The sequence below is a fragment of the Melopsittacus undulatus genome, chromosome 3, assembly GCF_012275295.1.
Source record: "Melopsittacus undulatus isolate bMelUnd1 chromosome 3, bMelUnd1.mat.Z, whole genome shotgun sequence".
In the NCBI taxonomy this organism is placed as follows: Eukaryota; Metazoa; Chordata; class Aves; order Psittaciformes; family Psittaculidae; genus Melopsittacus; species Melopsittacus undulatus.
In genome coordinates, this window is record NC_047529.1 from 92,174,790 (window position 1) to 92,194,220 (window position 19,431).

Genomic DNA, 19,431 nt, shown 5'->3' on the forward strand with positions numbered 1-19,431 from the left:
AAGTTGGCTACATTATTCCAGTGACTCAGGAAAAGCATCTTTTGGAAACTGCATTCAATTTGACAGTAAAAATTGATCATGTTTTGGATGAAATAAAAACAAATGAGGAAGCTTTTTTGGGGGGGTTGTTTTGTTTTTTTTTAATAAATAGAAATCTTCAGTCATTAAGAAAAAAGATATTAAAACTCTCAATTTTTTTATGCTTTGTAGTTTCTCATGTGTAGCAACTAAAGATACTGAGACCTCTGAGAAGGGAAATAGCAAAAATGAGCAGAAGTTTCCAAATGATCAGGATGTTTCCAAAGTGGGTTAGCCACTTGGAGCAGAAATTGTTTCCATTGGTAAGAGCTACATCCTCAAGAGCTTTTAGCTCTATTTCTTGCTTATGTTCAATGCCAAATTAACACCAAGCTTGAGGGTCTACAAACCTCTGGCCTCTGGAGGCAGCAAGTGTGATATTTTTCCCTTTTCTTTTTCCATTGTAAACAGAAGAGAAAAGAGGTTCTCTGAATTGTGATCAAAATTTCATTAAGCCCCAAAAAAAGGAAGTGGATTTTTTTCTTTTCATTTAGTTTCTTTACACATTAATAATATAAAGCTTTTCAAATCTCTCACATAATCCCTTTTAACAGCTGGCTTCTATGGACAATGATTCCTTTGGATTTAAAGAAGTACTTCATAAACCTATTTAACATTACCTTCTCACTACATTCATTAAATTCAGTTTTGTGTCAGATTGCACAAATAGGTCTTATTATTATATACCAACTCTAAAAAGTGTAGTAACTAGCAGAAATACTTGACAAAAAATGCCTCTCTGAATGGCAGCACAAGATAAGGATGTTAATTATAATCTCTTATTGTCCCAATTTTTTTCTGAACTATAAGCAGCTAAATAAAAAAAAAAAATCAGGTATAGGGAAAGAATACAAAGTTTATGGTGATCTCTTTAAAACACATTTTTAATCAGCAATTCAGAATTAACTTTCCAATGGTATTTGAATTTACCCCTGGTTCCTCATCCCATTCCTGCAAATGAGTTAATGTATGTTTCATATTATAAGCAAACAAACAAGTAAACAACTCCCACTCCTGATGGGTCTTAATTCTGTGTATAATTAATTCCTGGTGAAACATACATTGGAAGGGGGCCTCCTGTACACTGGCTATTTTCTCTTATTTCAGTATTGCACTGATTACCACATTTCTGGAGAATTATGAACAAAAAAGATTTAGACATGAAATATGTTCATTAAAATCAGACACCAAAATTTGCACTTTACAATCACAAATTTAGTGTAAAGTTCTTGTGAAAAATTATTTTGAGATTGAAAATATTAACTGAAAAATATTTAAATTCAAGAATAACAATGTGCAAACAGTGACACTTTGGTTAGCAGTACTCTGCAAAACATCTGTTGGTATTTGATAAAAGCAAGGCTTCATTTCAATGCAAATAATTGTGTTAATTAGGAAAATGTCTTATGGAAGGGAAATAAAAAATTTGCTGGGGCGACCAGTTCATATTAGTGTAATACATTCCAAGTCTTTCTATTCCTTTCAATATAATTTTAAATATACCTGATCTTTACCATTGCTTTTCAGATACATTGCATCTACTAGGCTATCAGATGAGCTCTAGATGTCAATTCTGTAACAGTATGTTTGATTGATTTACTTGATGTAATTTCTTCCAGATCTTCTGCCAAAATACTCTCAGAAAAATTCAGGTAAAGTGGAAGTGTCCTGATATTTCTTGAGAAACCAGTGTCAGTACAAGGTACTGTGCCACATGTGCCAGAATGCAAATTTAGTCTCTCCCTTTCCTGCTATTTTGAACCATTCACCAGTTTCAACAGCTAGTATATTTTTATTTTTGATCCAAATGGTCTTATAAAATGCACTCACTCAATACATTTAGCAAAGTGACTGTCAGTTATCTTCACCTCTGGTACATAACTGCAGAGTATGATACGGAGCTCCAATTATTTGTTAGGTGGAGAGGGCATAAGCTATATGTGTATAGTGCTGTCTAATACTATGGAGAGTTCAGAAATATAATTCTGTCATCACCTTCAACTTCTAGAAAAGTTAAGGATACCAAAGCTTTCAATGATCAACAAAAATTTTTAATGAAATTTGTTCCTGAAATAACCAGATTTTTTTCTAAAATAGCTAGTATTGAATATACTTTTCTTGTATGTCTATTTTAAAGCATAAGGTTTTGAAATATATCAAGTGCAGTTGAGTGATATGCAAGTCAATAATTCCCCCTGCTTTATATTCAAAACTAAAATGTTTGCTAAGCCAAATGAATTAGAGGGGTCTACAGACAGAAGTCTCAGCAGAATATCAAGAGAGAATGCAGAAATGACATGGTTGTTGCCTCAGGAAGATATAGAGCTTTTATTTTTTTCCTAAATTGATTCAAATATAGGATGTTCTTAGGCTGAAATTCCCTTGTCATCTAGTTATATTTAACATTGTTTACTATTATTCATTCTGTGAAAATTTATCTTGAGGGTGTCTTACCTGTTTGATGCTTGAAGAAAATTCCCGTTTTTCCCTCTTTGAAGCATCAATCCTTTGATTTCCCTCACAGTATTATTCCCTTTTTAACTCTTTCTATTAATCTCTTATGATGCATGAGTCATCTTTATGCATCAATTTCTGCTAGCTATCTTTGGGCTATTTGGCTTTGCAGCAGATTCTCACAACATCAGGTAGCTGACTATGACCTTTAAGCCTCTGCATTTTCTCATAAAGAATTCCATAAAACTGTTTTAATCAAGCAGAGCATTACATGTTTCCACAGTATAGAGCTGTGACATTTTCTTCTGCCTAAACTTAACCCTAGAACAACTGTTCTTATATGTTTGTGTTTTTTTCCTAAAACTGACGTTCTTAGCACAACCCAATTGCCACAAGATACACTAGTTTTCTTGTTAATCAGTTGACAGAAGGCTCTTATCAATATTGCAGTCTGTGAGTTTCATTCCCAGCAGATTTCAGAACTGGAAGCATATGACATTTCATTGCAGTATTACGTCTAACCATAGCATGTACCAGTATGATTCCAGATTAGAGGAAGTATCAGTTGGTCATATTTCCGTCACCAAAATACATTATGCATTATGAAAATAATTACTGCCTTACTTGGCGTCCAGTAAGCTGAGAGCTCTGCAAGAGGTCAAGCAATGACAGCTAGTAAAACTTTTTTCCATAATTTTTTGTCTGCCTGTGTAGAAATATGTAGAGATATGGCTATAGAATAAGGAAATCTATGAGAAGACAAAACTAATTAATTGAAATTTCCTTCTATTTCCACATTAGCTAAGCTTTACTTCTTGGCATCCAAGCTGTGGTTGAAATCCTGAGTCCAAACACTCTATATGGTAGCAAAGTGGGTTTCTTATAGTTGTCATGCACAGTGCTAAACTCTGAGAACTGCTCCTCTTGTATGCATGAATCATTCAGATTCTAATAGTTATAAATATCTAACTCTACCCTGTGCATAAAAATTAACACATGGAAGACAGAAGAAATATGCGTACCAGTTTATGATTAAATTGGAATCACAGGCCTGGGAAAGGCTTCAACTTGGTGCTCAAAATCCCCTCATAAACAGGTGCTAGACCACCCCCAGGAAACCTGTTTCAGCAATTACCTGTGCTTTGCTGTTGCTGGCATATTTTACGTATTTAAAAGTTTGTTCTCACTTTTCTCTCTAAGTTATTAAACTCCCAGTTCCTTTATCCTTTCCTTATGACACCAGACTTTCTAGACTTTTGTGATTGCTTTCCACTTGGCTTTCAATATGGTTTGCATCTGTCTTGAAGGACTGAAGACAAAGGTACTCCACCTGAGACTTTCCCAAAGCTGAATAGTGAAAGAGATTAGTGTAGTCCTGTACATATATCCCTCTCTCAGATTTGCTCATTACTACAGCACAATATCGCTGTTTCATGTTTAAATATGATTTGCTATTACACCCAGAATGTTTTCTACCAATGTTTTAGGTAATTATTCCCAGTCTTCCATGAACAACTATTTCTGCTGAAGCACAGTATCCTGTACTTGCTGAATTCTGTTTTCTTTTAAATAGTCTCTGGTTTGACAAGGCCATTTTAAATCTGAACTAATTTTTCAGCATTTACAAATATAATTAGCACAATGTCTGTTATTTCATCCTGCTTATTAATGAAATATGAACCTCTGCAGAATCTCACTTCCACATCCTTTCATTCTGATACACTGATACTTACTCCCTCAAGAAGGTTTGTTCAGTCACTGAATCCATGTGGCAGTGCTTCCATCTAAACATTTCTACAGACTGCTTATCAGGTATAAAAGATAGAGATTACTTTTTTTTTTTTCCAGATTGAACATTACTCATTTAATTACTTTTTTTTTATTGATGTTCAGAGTTCACTTGTTTGTTCCAGTATTTTTCTAGAGGTCAAATTAATCTGATCAGATCTGCAAGTCCTAAACTCCTACTTTTATTTTACTTTTTGAAGACAGTTCCACTCTTCAATTTTCTTTATTGTTCCTGAATATTCACAGGCAATACTATGACCACTGAGATTTCATTAACCAATTCTTTTAGTAACCTGGGATGTGCTTTAGAACACCCATAATAATTGATACAAAATAAATAACTCAGTCTCAATTTTTTTTTTTTTTTTTTGCTATTTGAAGAACAATGCCAGCTGCTCAAATTATATCCTTTTACATTAATGTTTCAGTTTTCATTTAGTCTATCATGCCTCTGGTATAACAGCAAAATAGTCATTTTGATCTTGTATCCAGACTCCTACTCCTACAATTTTCCCCATGCTACCTTCAATATCTTTACTCATAAGGAAAACACTGCCTGATTCTGCATGATACATCTCTGAAACACCACATTTATATGGATAGCACTCACATACAGGGACAGTATTATTCCTATAATTCCTTTTGCACTATGCTTTTTTATGAATAGTACAACAGCGTAAAATGCTTCGAAAAATATCTAATTTCCATACAAATTGCCTGCAATATTGTTTGCTCACAGGATGCAGTTCTCATCCCCTGGTTGATAAGCAGCCAGTAGCAAATCTCATTTCAATTTGTCAACTATTTTGGTACTTGGCATAATCAGACGGCTAGCTAAGAGCATCTTCTGCATCTGTACTTTGGAGACAGGTAATGATAACAGACATACTCACATACAGCCTTTCACCCATGAGGATCCAGAAACCATTGCAGAGGACATAATTTGAAAAGTATTTGAATTTTAGGAATGTTTTTATCCACTGCAGTAAAGCAAAATGTAGCAACTGTTCAAGAATATCACTCCAGGAATAAATAAAATAATATATGTGGAAACACAAGAATTCTGTGTTTTGGTGAGCAAAGCAATAGAAAAATTGAAACATCTTTTCTCACATATTATGAAGGATATTTTAAGAGTATTAAGTTAATTTCATAACCTTTTTTTTTTCCCTTGAATGAATCAAAGGCAGTGTGGGACCTCTTGAGAAACAATGCAACTGAAGTACTAAAACACTAGTCACAAGTTATTCTGAAATATCATATACAAATTATTTAGGAATAAGCATGTGGAATTCTCTGAGTGTTGTCCTGACCTTAGAGGGAGACCGTCAGAGAATCCACAGGCATGAAACAGTAGTGAAAAAAATCTGTGCCCAGGGACTTGGCACTTTCTGAGGCAAGCTTGCAAATGTGACTACTGAATGAAAGAAGCATGTCTATAAAAGCAGCTATCATTTCCAGATATGGTTTGGTTTTTTTTACTAACTGTTGTCCCTCCAACAGTAGTAACAAAAACACCTCAACTGCTTTCCCCCGATCCCCTCACCCAAAAAAAAAAAAAAATCCAGCCAATATAATCTTAATATCAAAGTGATTTTAGGAAGCTGCAGAATTCACTGGTCTATGGGAGGGAAAAAAAAAAAAGTCAGTGATAAAATCCTGGGAAAGCTAATAGAACACGAAGACCTGAGATCTTAGAAAGAAGTGCCAAAGGCAGCTAAATTTGAGTTGACACCTGGAGCTGGACTGGTAAAATTACCCTAGATAATTTACAATATTTAAAAAAATAACACTGACATTAGAAGCCAGCTGAAATAATCAGAAGTTTCGTGGTGTCATGGCTTAAGCCCAGCCAGTAACTCAGAACTGCGCAGCTGCTCGCTCATTCTCCCTGTTCTTCCTCCCCCTCTCCTGGAGGGATGGGGAGGAGAATCAAAAGAATGTAACTCCCACGGGTTAAGAGCAGTCCAGTAACTAAGGTATAACACAAACCCACTACTGCTACCACCAATTATAATAATGATCAGGGAAATAACAAGGGAATAGAATACAAATGCTCACCACCCTTCGAATGATACCCAGCCCCACCTGGGTAACTGCCCCCAGTTTATATACCAGGCATGACATACTATGGTATGGAACACCTTTTTGGGTAATTTGGGGAAAGTTTTCTGTCTCTGCTTCCTCCTGGCTTCCCCACCTCCCTGGCAGATCATGAGACTCAAAAAGTCCTTGGTCAGACTAAACATAACTGAGCAGCAACTGAAAACATTGGTGTTATCAGTGCTGTTCCCAGGCCGAAAGTCAAAACCAGAGCACTGCAACAGTTACTACAAAGAAGAAAAATTACTGCTACTGCTGAACCCAGGACACATGGAAAGGGAAACCTGTTCAATAACACAGCACTTCCTACCACATAAAAAAAAAAAAATCAGTAGGTCAGTGATTTCATGGAAAGACAGTATATTTAGACTTTGCTACCAGTATTTTCTGAACCTAATTTTCTCCTGAAGCTTGTAATATTTGGAGGGCTTCCAGTAGCTCTGCACTGCCTAGACACCATTGGAAAGCAGCAGGTATTAAAGATGAAGAAATAAATACTGTTTCCTTGGGATGTAGATATGTTCTCTGTGTGAAATGGAAGGCAGTGTGGGGCATTGATAGCACCTTTAGTGGTGGCTAATCCTAACTATTTCAGAAAAATTGCCACACCTTTTATCTAGAAGCAGAAAACAGAGAGTAATCATATACCAGGAGAAAACAGATCTTAAACATGGAACAGGCAAAAAAAAAATGTGTTTTAGTTCACATTTGACCCACTGCATTTAAAGGTTCTTTCTTTCTATTACAAAAATGTAGCACCTCCTATTGTGATTCCTATTACCACAGTGGGTTTTCATAATGTATCTCCAGGCATCACGCTCAGTATGATAACCTTTTCATCTTGTGGTCTTTCATTCACTCTTCTGATGGAGACATTCCAGCAGCTTCCTGCTGAGGGTTTTTTATAAAAGAACAATGGTTGCTTTGTTGATGAAAAAAAAATACCTGCTTAGGGAGGTATGTTCTTGTAAGCCAGCCCAGAGGAGCAGAAGGCTGGGAGTGAGGGAAGGTGACCAGACAACTTTTCAGAATTCTTTATGGATCATACATTACATTATAATGTGCATTAACACAGATGATAACATCCAAGCATCCTGGTTAATTTTCTACCACTTTAATTTTGTGTTTCATGACAGTCATATAACCAAATATTTCTGGAATATTTCTATAAATGGAAATCTAGGTAAAAAAAAAACAAAACAAAAATGCATGTGGTTACTGGTAGAATAGAAAATACAGAAGACAGAAGAAAAGGAAAAGTTATAAAGTCATTGCAAAACTGGAGAAAATGGGAATATAACATTGTGGATAGGATTAGTCATCTTGAATACCTGTAGTCTTTTAATAAAGAATTGAAAAGTCAGTGTCATACCTTTTTGGGGAGGGGATGATGTTTGTATGATTACCACCTCCCTAGCAGGGCAGATGGAGTATCTCTGCCCATCAGCTTCTCATATCCTGGATAAAGTAGGTCAATAGGAAGGTGGAGAGACCATCATTAATGGGGCCCATAATGTAAAGCATCATCCTTTAAACTGGAGAATACAAAGAGAAGTAGAGCAGAGGTGATGAGATGCTACAGTTCATGATGGATTGCTGGCAAAACTGCATATGTTCTCATGCTCAAACCTTGTCTTTGTCTATGTGTTTTTAGAAAACCAGTGCCCTTCAGAGAAACAATTCTGATTTTGGTTTGGTTTGGTTTGCTTTCCAGGATGTAATCAGGATTCCTTTTCCAGTACCAATGGTTGGAAGGTTATCTCCAGTTTTTATGTCTTAGGTAATAAATTTTCAGAATTTAACTTCAAATTATTAAAAGGGGACCTCTCATATAGTTTTGTAACTCATATTCGTCTTATATCTAGAGTTATGACTTACCATATTTTAGCCTGAAGGGAAAGTTTTTTCCTCAGTCCATGCTTAAGCTAAGAATTATGTGGTATTCCTTATGCAAGTGAAATTTATTTTAATAAGAAACTTTGAAGTTTCTGAGAAAGAGTGCTATCCTCCAGGAAAAAAAATCATGTTATAATTAAGGTATTTTAGTTAGGTACTGTTACACTGTAGCTTACAGAATTTATAACTTTCTTGAAGTTGTATTACAATCCTAATAGATCTGGACACTGTTGTTTAGTTTTGCTACAATATCAAATTTTTGCTAAGACTTCAGATTATTTACAAAATGAAAATATTATAGATACAGTTTTGAACAGGTACAAAATGAACCCATATTGGACACAGGATGAATCTTACTCTTCTTTTCTGCTACAGAAAGATAAACCACCTGTTTTTGACTGCCATGCTGACATTGTCAGGTTGGAATTAATGAAATTTGGAAAGAAAGTTAGTCATGAAAGGTTTGGTTGGTTGGTTTGCTTTTGTTGTTGCTTATTTTTCACTGAGATAATATTTAAATGCCCTGAGGAGATTTATAATGTATGGGCCAGACATGTTCACTGAATTGCTAATGACTTAGGTGGGTATAGTGTTTCTGAAAGGTAGATTTTCTTCAAAGCAGAGGCTGTGAGTGACTTACTGAACAATGAGTGAAAATGTATGAACTGAGCAGAGAAACATTTCTAAGCAAAAGTAATTTCCTCCCACTTTCTACAAAATAAAGTCAAATGCCTATTAAAAATGTGAAGACATTGTAATCTTGAAGAGAACACCCTGATCCATCACCTGGGTCAGAGCAATCCGAGGCACACCTACAAGTTGGGCAGAGAAAAGATTCAGTGCAGCCCTGCAGAGAAGGACTTGGATGTGTTGGTTAATGAGAAAATGCACATGAGCCGGCTTCAGTGTGTGCTCACAGCCCAGAAAGGCAACCATATCCTGAGCTGCATCAAAAGGAGCATGACCAGCAGGTCGAAAGAGGTGATCCTGCCCCTCTGCTCTGCTCTTGGGAGACCTCACTTGAAGAACTGTGTGCAGTTCTGGTGTCCTCAACATAAAAAGGACATGGAACTGTTGGAATAAGTCCAGAGGAGGACCAAGAGGATGATCAGGGGACTGGAGCACCTCCCATATGAAGACATGCTGAGAAAGTTGGGGCTGTTCAGCCTGGAGAAGAGAAGGCTGCATGGAGACCTCATAGCAGCCTTCCAGTATCTGAAGGGGGCCTACAGGGATGCTGGGGAGGGACTCTTCATTAGGGACTGTAGTGATAGGACAAGGGGTAACCGGTTCAAGCTTAAACAGGGAAGTTAAGATTAGATATAAGGAAAAAGTTCTTTACTGTGAGGGTGGTGATGCACTGGAATGGGTTGTTCAAGGAAGATATGAATGCTTCATCACTGGCAGTGTTCAAGGCCAGGTTGGATGAAGCCTTGGGTGACATGGTTTAGTGTGAGGTGTCCCTGTCCATTGCAGGGGGGTTGGAACTTAGTGATATTAAGGTCCTTTCCAACCCTACCTATTCTATGATTCTATGATTTAAAGCTTTAGAGGATTTTTATTGATTGCTGTTTTCTCACAAAAAGTGTGTAGAAAGTGATGCTCACACACAAGATTTATAGGGGAAGGTGTGGAACAAAGGATGCAAAGTTACCCTCTCTGTATAAGTGCAGAATGAGAAAGGTACCAGTTGACAAAGTAAATGAAATGCAGCATGGAGGCCTAGAGACTCTGGGGTGAGTTGTGCTGTGAGATTAAATAGCTGAAATAACCCATGTTTCCAGTCCCCTGAAATGTTATCCTGACATTTCCCGACATCTGCTGGCCCCAGTTAAACACGTTTGAACTATGAGGTTCGGGTCCAAAATTTTTCACATACATACAGCAATCTGTGCAGAAGATCCTCTAAAAGCTGAATGTTTTGCTAGCTCTCTGTGAGGTGCAGGTAGGAATAAACATCCTGGGAATTCATTATGAAAAAAATCATAATTAAAGAGGAAGAATATGACTGGTCAGATTTTACCACAAGCTTTTGCTAATAAATTCTCACTCCTCAGCTTGTCTTGGTAAAGATAAGGGCAATTCAAGAAGATTCTTGCAATCTAGGCTCATTCTCGCTTCTTTATATTCACCAGAAGGAAATTTATTTGTTATTTCCTGAGTTGCTTTTTTTATTTGTCTAGCAGTGAGCTTGGATGCATATATATTTCTGCATCTATGTGGAAGCAGAGGAGGAATCATGTGCATTTTAAAGATAAAAAAGCTGCATATAACAAGCTGACATATTTAATGGACATCTGAATGTCTTCCAAAAGACCTGCATTTTTTTCACTACATTGCAATGTTTTCAGCATTGTCTGGCACTCTCATCTTCTTTCAGGTAGACTTTTATGCTGTGCTTTTTTAAAAAAAAAAAAACAAAAGCATGTATTTCAGTTAATTGTAAATGCCATTATGCATAATTTAAGTTGTATATAGTCACAGAATCAGCAGGTGATAAGATGCACTGGAAGCTGCAGACCTAACCCTGCACGCAGGCTGTTCAGGACATTGATCACTCGAGGTTGACCCAGGAGATGTCAGTCTTGTTTGGAAACATCCTGAATGACCAAGCAGCCTTTTATTTCCAATCGCATTTGCCTATCTCACATTGCCCTTTTAGTCATCATCGCACTTGTAGTAAGCATGGGTAAAGCCCTTCACAAATCTTCATTCACAAAGCCAAGCCATTATCGTCATCATCATCATCATCATCCTCACAGAATCATAGGATCATAGAAAGGTTTGGGTTGGAAAGGACCTTAAGATAATCTAGTTCCAACCTCCAAACTTGCTGAAGGCACATTCAATCCCACTGTCCATGCAACTGACACAGATGTCGAACAAGGCTGGTCCCAACACCAATCCCTGAGGGACACCACTCGTTACCCATCTCCATTTGCACACTGAACCATTGACAACAATCTCTGTGTGAGGCCATCCAGCCAGTTCTTTATCCACTGAGTAGTCCATCCATCAAATTGATTTCTTTCCAGTTTAGAGACAAGGATGTGGTGTGGGAGAGTGTCAAAAGCTTTGCACAAGTCCAGGTAGATGACATCAATTGCTTTGCCCCTGTCCATCAGTTCTGCAGCCCCATCATAGAAGACCATCATATTATAAATTGCTGCCATATTAAAATGTTGTATTTGCTTCATTTAGTATAATTACAGAAATTATATTTTCCCATGTGTAAAATATACCTTTTCTACCAAGGAAATATTAAACACACAATTCCAAACAATTAAAATAAAAAAAAAGAAGCTTGCAAAATATTGTTTCTAGCAGAAGAATATGAAAAATTATAGAAGTTCTTATCCATCCCTGTCCTTACAAATATCCGTCTGTCTTAAGTTCAAATGTATTCACCTGCTGACCTCAGCACTGAGCTGGATCACTCATGCCAGGTATGCAGAGTGGTTTTATAACACTACACATCCTTAAACTACTGAAGTTGTGTGTGTATATATACACTTACATAAATAGCTTTCCTATTTTAGCTTAAGCTCTTTAAAGCCTAATAGGGGTAATGTGACATAGTGAAGTTTATATCTAGAAATATTTTAGATGTCCATGGAGCTGAAACATGCAGATAAAATTGAAGCTGGAGGTGAAGAATCAATACACAAGAGAAATATGTCTTGGAAATGAATATTGATTCTATTAAAGCAACATGCTGCAAGTGAAAGTCAAAGGCTTTTATTCCTGTTGCATGTGGTTTATTAGGAATAAGCTTTTCAGAAAAAACAAACAAACAAGCAAAACTAAAACAAACAAAAAAACCCCAAACCCCCGAAAAAACAAAAAACCAAAACCTAAACACCAAACATTTAAGCCTCAAGGCGGAAATATGTGGCTGCTGCTCTTGCCATGGTTGTGCTGAAGCAGTGAGGCATGTCTGAATGAGCCATGGAGGTGTTTTTGGCATGTATGTGCAGATGTGTATTCCTCTATGTTCATTAAAACTGCTCTGATAATAAAACAAGCTGTTATGGGCAGAGAGCAGATAATTGCCCAACTGCTTATCAGGCACCTTTGAAGCTGAGAAAGATCCAGAGCCGAGTGTCAAGGCCAGTGGAGAGGTTTCAGCTCAGGGTGGGGACAGCTGAGGATGGGGTACATGTTGCATCTTTTCCCTGCACCTCTGTGCCTACCCATCTGGTACTGGTGCAGGTATCTGGCTGAAACCATTAGGACCCATCTATTACAAACCAAAGAAAAAGTATTATTTCATTTGCTCACAGGCTTTTCCATCCACTTTTCAAAGTCTGAGGACAACCTGGGTAACAATGAGAACCACCTCTCAGCCCCACAGCAATAGCCTCTCAATGCACGAGCACTCAGTATTATTTCAACATGTATGTGAAGGTGAAACCAAAAAATTGATAGGTTACGTACAAGAAAACACTTTTATAACTATCTGCATGTATACATGTATATATAAATATATATGTGTATGTGAGCAGTTGTAATTATTTGTATATATTTCACATCTCTGCCTTAACTGAAGATGACAAAGAAAGCACCCAGTGCATCAGCCAGAAGAGTGAGACTACATAATAATCCAAATTACTTTTCACAGCTTTCTTCTCAGTGTCTCAGAACACCCCACTGGGTAGAATCACCACCAAGGTACCTAATCGAATACTTTGTGCTGCAGAAAAATTCATTCTTCTCTTCCAAAACAGCATGGTATGTTATCATCTCTTAGAATCTGTTGTGCTACTTGCATGTATTTGTTGAGACAATTTAAATTAATATATGAAACAATTAAACTACATTAATTATTAAAAAAAAGAAATTTCTCACACACACCCCCCACCCCCCTTTTCTTTTTTTTCTTCATAAAGACCAATACAGAACAATATAACGTAAAGCTTACAACTATTTGAAAGGTGCCTGGAAGTCAACAGGGTACTTGATATTTTTGGTAATCTTACTGGAAGCAAAACCAAGGAAACAAAAAAAAAAACAACCCATAAAAATTGAAAAAGAATATATGTTCAATTTAATTATATTTAAAAGCATGTGGGCAGATACACCTGAAAACAGGAGTTCTGTGTGTATGTCACATTTAAAGGCCCAGATGTTTGCTCCCCCAAGAGACACCTGGGAAAAAAGTGGGATCCCTTAAAAGGGAAATCCCAGGTATTATGGCCTTCAGTGCTCATCATCCAGGTCTCATGATGGGGCACATCCTGTTTCCACCTGCCAAGGGACAGGGCCTGGCATGCAGGAAGGATTTACACAAACACATAAAATATTCAATAAATAAGCAATTTCAGTGTCTGACACTAGGATGTTCTAAGAAAATAAAATAGAAAATTAAGATGAAGTAAAAATTAACTTGGTTTTGCCAGTTCTTTCTTGATAATTAGAGGCAATAGCACCTAATTAAGACTATTAGTACTTGCTTAGCAAAATTCTGTTATCATATTGTGACTCCCAGAAAATTGCTGATGCACTCTTCCCACTTCCTCATTTATACCCTGGTGAAGCTCAGAGCAGATCTAAAGATTACTTAAGTGAATGCAGGACTGTGCTTTGCATGTTCTCTTTTTCTTCCTTTCATTCCCTACCTTTCTTCCCCAGTAAACCAACAAAATTTGCCTTCCTTTCTGAGCTGCTGAATTATTTTACTGTGTGGGAAGTGAAGTATCTTAATTTGGTGGCCCTGATGTGTCTAATATTTCAGGATGAAAATATGTCACCATTTAAGAGTTATATTCCAAGAACACCAAATATTTCAATTACATTTGTCAACAGACCCTGAGTTGCATAAATATAAAAAGGTGCTTTCCTTTCCTCCTACAAAACAAACATGTGGTATCCATTATGCTTTGTTTGCTTTCTTCTTTCCTATCTTTCTCATTTTAAAATAAATGTCAGTCACATTTACCTGCCACTGATGCAACAGTGTTATTAATACAGAAATGGTCCCTTAGTTGATTTCCAGCATCTCCAAGCCAAAGGAAAAAATACCATACCAAAAAACCCCCCATAAAACAAACTCAAGCAAAACCCCCAAAGGAGTCAACAAATGGATCTTGTGCTGATGAAATGATCCATAACATGCTAAAACCTACTTCAGCCTGATTTCTTGAGCCAGGAAGAAAACAATCTACATTTCATTTACACTGTCTTGTAATCAATGGATAATATCAATAAACAGCAATTTTCTGCAGTCACAGCAAAGGATGGACAGAAAAACAAAATACAGCTTGCTGAAGTGGGAGTTGCATTAAGTAAACTTAAAAAAAAAAAAAGAAAAAGGTCCTGGATCTGCCTTATTCCTATCTTTATTCTGTATTTTACATAGCGTTCCTCTCAAGACACGTAGTGAGCCCTTATACCTACAGCTGGCACTGTGTGGGAGAGTCATGTATTGAGCTCCACATATTGAATCTCTAGCATATGGTGAAAAGATCTGCTGAATCCCAATCAGGTGAAGGGGCTGAGGCAAACAAGAGATCCTGGAGCAGCCAGATCCCCTCCTGCCTGCATAGCCAGCACCAGTGGGACAGTGAAACCTTTTTAATGCCTCCACTGCACCCCCCTACACCTGGATGTTGTGAAAAGTGATCAACATCTCTATGCACTACTAACAGTTAGTTTTACTGAAATCTAAATGTAAATTTTAATATATAAATACGTGAAAGAACACAAAATTTAGCTGTTTCTCTTTAAAGTACTTGAGACATGTTAAAACATTCAGGAGGCAAGATACATTTTGCTGTATAGAGTGTATTTTGTCCAGGGGGACAATAAAATTTTATTGCATGGAAGTATAGCTGCTGAAGTATAGCTGTTTGATCCGGAGTTCATTACAAGCCAACTTGCCTTCTCAGTGATGAAAGAAAATCCCTGCCTTTCACATGCTTCTGACAGCATTTTCTGCCTCTCAGTATTTTTAAGCAAAGTGGAATTTGGCAGTGGAATAATGTCATATGTCTGCAGAGGGGCAAGAATACTGAAGAAAAAAGCTCAAAAAACCCCTTTAGAGCTTACTTACAAGTCATAACAGCAACACCTTTCCCCCAGAGATCCCTAGAAGAGTTGATCAGTGATACTTCTCCATCTAGAAGTGCAGTAAAACAAAAGAACATAATTTCACGGGCAAAGTGAAATAATAACTGAATTTTGTGTTGGACTCTTCACTGTACAACTTCTACTACAACGCATCTGAGATATTAAACAAGGAAAGAACACAAAGGCATAAAGAGAAAAAATATTTATTGAACTTTTCAAGAAACCAGTTCTCAAGGAAGTAATGGAGCTGTCTGCAAATAAAGTGTTGATTTTCTTCAGCATTTATCTATTTTACTTAGAAGACTTGCTTACTCCAGTTGCTCCTTCTCTTTTCTTCTGCATTAAAAAAAGCAAACCAAATCAAACAAAAAGCTATCACCAATGGAACTTTGAGCACGTTAAAAGAAGCTGAAGATTACTAAAGTTGGAGAAAATGTTATAATAAGCACAAAAATTTTGATATTTTTTATTGTCTTTCTCAATAAAAAAGAGCATTTCTTAACAGTACATCAAGAACAAGAGTTCTGTAAGCTGACATTTAAATGTGAATGTAAGTGGACATTTAGCTGGGGCAGCATGAGCTTGAGGGACTTATTTTTTTGATAGTTTTTTTTCTCAGTTTTGTGATTCCGCTTGACGTCTTCCAGCACCCAACCTAACTTTTTCACAGTCAAATGTATTTCTCGCTCTAACAGTTTGATCTGCAGTTCTGGCACACTGTAAAACTGTAGAGGTTATGATATGGGGATTTTAAACGTTAGAAGAGACATTTTTTTCACTCAGATAAACATTCTTGATTTATCAGGACATATGACCATATCGAGTGAGTGATGAATGGATGATGCCAAAGCACCTGTTTTGCTAGAGGAAGCTGATGGGGACAAATAAAAGTAAGACAGGCCAACTGCAAAATTAAGGAATTAATTTTTAGATTTTTTATCTTAAATAACTGAGATTCAAAGTAACTTGCAGTATTTGAGGTGGAAGAAAATAAAGTAGAAGAGGACAAAGGCCCAGAGTTGAGCTTATGATTCACATGCAGTACTGTCCATTTAATGCCAGTGTGTACATGTCTATGCTATATGTAAATATGAGACTTTTACATAATGTACTTGATAACCTAAAGAATACCTTCATATACCTGCAGATGCCAAATCAAGGGAGATCCTAGAAATGTATTTAATTTCTCTTAGTTTGAATCAGGGATGTTTTAAGTGTAATTACTTTCTAATATTAGCAAGTCAAAACCAAAACTAAAACAAACCAATTACATATGGAACCATTCTAAGAAAAAAAAAAAACGCAACAAAAAAAGATGTTTTTGGATACAAGCAAAGGTTTAAATTTTAAGTAGTATGCTAAAATTTCTTTAAGGAACCAGTCCAGTTTACTAAATACAGCAGCTCAGACTCACACAAATAGTAAAGATGAGAAAATAGCTCAGAGCTTGTAATTCAGAAGCTGAAATGTAGCTCTGCTGTGACCCCTCTAACTACCTCATTTACCAGTTACATGTATTTGTGAAAGAGCAGTTCCCAAAGACCACAGTTTTTTACAGTTGCCTATAGCAATTGATTTTACTCTGACCACAAGAGATGCAAGGATCAGCACGGTCTGCATTTATCGTTTCTTTTAACAAGATACTCAGAAGATTATCAGAATCAGAAATTACCCTTTTTCCTTTTCTTCTCCTTCCTTTCTCTCTCAGGCATTCTGGACAAGACCTGCATGAGCCTTGGGGTGAGAGCCTCTGCCAGCTTGACGCTTGCACTTAGCTTCCTCTGTGAGATCAGGTTCTTACACATTGTCCAAGTCCAATTTTCTTTCTTGTAAAATCTGTCTTTTTCTAAGTACACACACGCACATATGAGCAAAACCACATGACTGTGAAAATTCTTACTTTGGGCTTTGTGTCATTTCTGGATTATTTAAAAGCTTCTTTCTGAGATCTACTCAAGATACTCATGAGAAAATCATTATTTTGGCTTTTATTTTTTTCTTTTTTCCACTGTAGATGGCTGGGCTTTCTCCACAGCATCAAATTCTGGCTGTTGCAAAAGCACTTTCCCTTCATTGAGGGCCAAGTCTGCAGTGGCGAAATCCGTCTGCCTTTGTTATAGCATTGACAGAATGACAGCAGCTTCAGAGGATGCTTACAGCATCAGGTGGTACAGATCCTAAAATAAGAAATTCTTCCCTGCTATAAAAAATTGTAATCCATATTTGCAGAGAAAAAAAGTGAATATGACCTTCATTGTAGAGTAGTGAACCTCACCCACACAAATGTGTGATAACTAGAGTGCTCTTTCACTTTATATGCCTATGGTTTGTGAATGATTAATACATCTAGTTACAAATTTCCTGAAGTTATGGGCAGTCTTAAATCTTATCAAAACACTGAAAGACAAGCAAGCAAACAAGCTGAGTTATTTCAAATCACAGCCCAAACCCACAAGTAATCTGTGTTACTGCTGGAGCTTTCAGAAAATAGTGGGTTTAATATCAACCCCATAGTCACAAGAATGGGATTTTAATCTCAGTGTCTGCAGTTACAAATCATGCTCAGAGGCTTGTTTCAGCGAAAGGCTGTAAGGCACTATGTGAAGGCTAAGCAGTGGCACAGGTTGGGGTGCAGTTCAGGAGTATCTGTGTTCATGTCTTTAAAGCTGAGATTTCTTTTGTCTGCTGCCATGCCCCACCAAGCCAGTGGGCTGCCTGGTCCAGGAATAGACCACAGTGATGAGCTGAAAGGTTTTTTCATATATGAAAAACCTCCCCAGCACTAAACCAAACAAGGTAATGTTAAGTCAAAAGAACTAGGTACAAAACCTTCCCACTCTTTAAAAGAGAGCCAGTATTCCCACACATGTTCTCCTTATTAATAACTCATCTTAAAACTTTTTCTTGCTTCAAGGCTGTGGTTAATGCTTTGTGTACTAAGAATGAAACAACTTTTGTCCACATTCCAGTCTTTCTGAAACATAGATGAAAGTGTCTTGGATTTAAAGGAAAAATATGTTTTGAAGAAAGTTTTCACAAGGGAATTATCTACAATACTTAGAAATACCGAGTGTATAATATGGGAGAACAATGCTATGTTTGATTATATAATGTTGATTTTTCTAAAAATATACATGGAATTGAGTGTGTTCCCTTTGGCTGCGAAATATATGAGTAATTATACATTCAAAATATATGAGTAATTATTCATTTACATAATAATATAGTAAAATGAGAGATCTAGTTAACGAACTCTGGAAGTTAGCACATTTCTTTAAGCACAAGAAATGAACCCACTATTAATGTCTTAAAACTTGTATGAATGCCCCATTGTATTTCACCATTCTGCATTTGCAGTTTGCATCAGTGGCAAGGCACAAGTGGTGTTTTCCTTCATCACAAGCCTTTCACCTGCACTTTCTGAGGCTCTTTTGCAAACAGTGTGAGTTCTTTTAGGTACAATTCAGTTTTACACATACCCAACTAAAAAACACTAAGCTGGAGCAAATGGTAATTATGTCTGTACATACGACATTGCAGAGTAAAATTTGAGGCCCCATCTCTGCCAGGATTCATCTTGCCTGAGAAACAACTTCGAGGATGGAAGGTGAGTTTTGCTCTTTGCAGGGCAGAAGGGGGCTTCAAACGCTCTGAGCTGTCAGAGCAAAACAGGAGTGGCAGATGTTGCAGTCTCCTGCAGCCTGCTTTCCCAGTAACAAGGAAGAACTCTCTCAAGCCTGGAGATGGTGCATGACTGCCACACACAAACATGAAGTTGTAGGTATCCTGGACAAATGGCAGTAGCATATACTGCATTTCAACATCAAACTGCACTACTGGGAATTTACAGTAATCACCAAACCTATAGCAAAATTGACCTGGCAGCAGAAAAGATGCCTGGTGGTGGCACAGAAGAAACCTTTTACAGCCCTAGCTTCCCACAAAAGCCAAATGAGGTGGAGGGAATCGCAAACATATGACACCCGCTTATTTTTCATTGCTCCTAGGTAGGGAGTATATGTTTGCCTTCAAAACCTTACTATT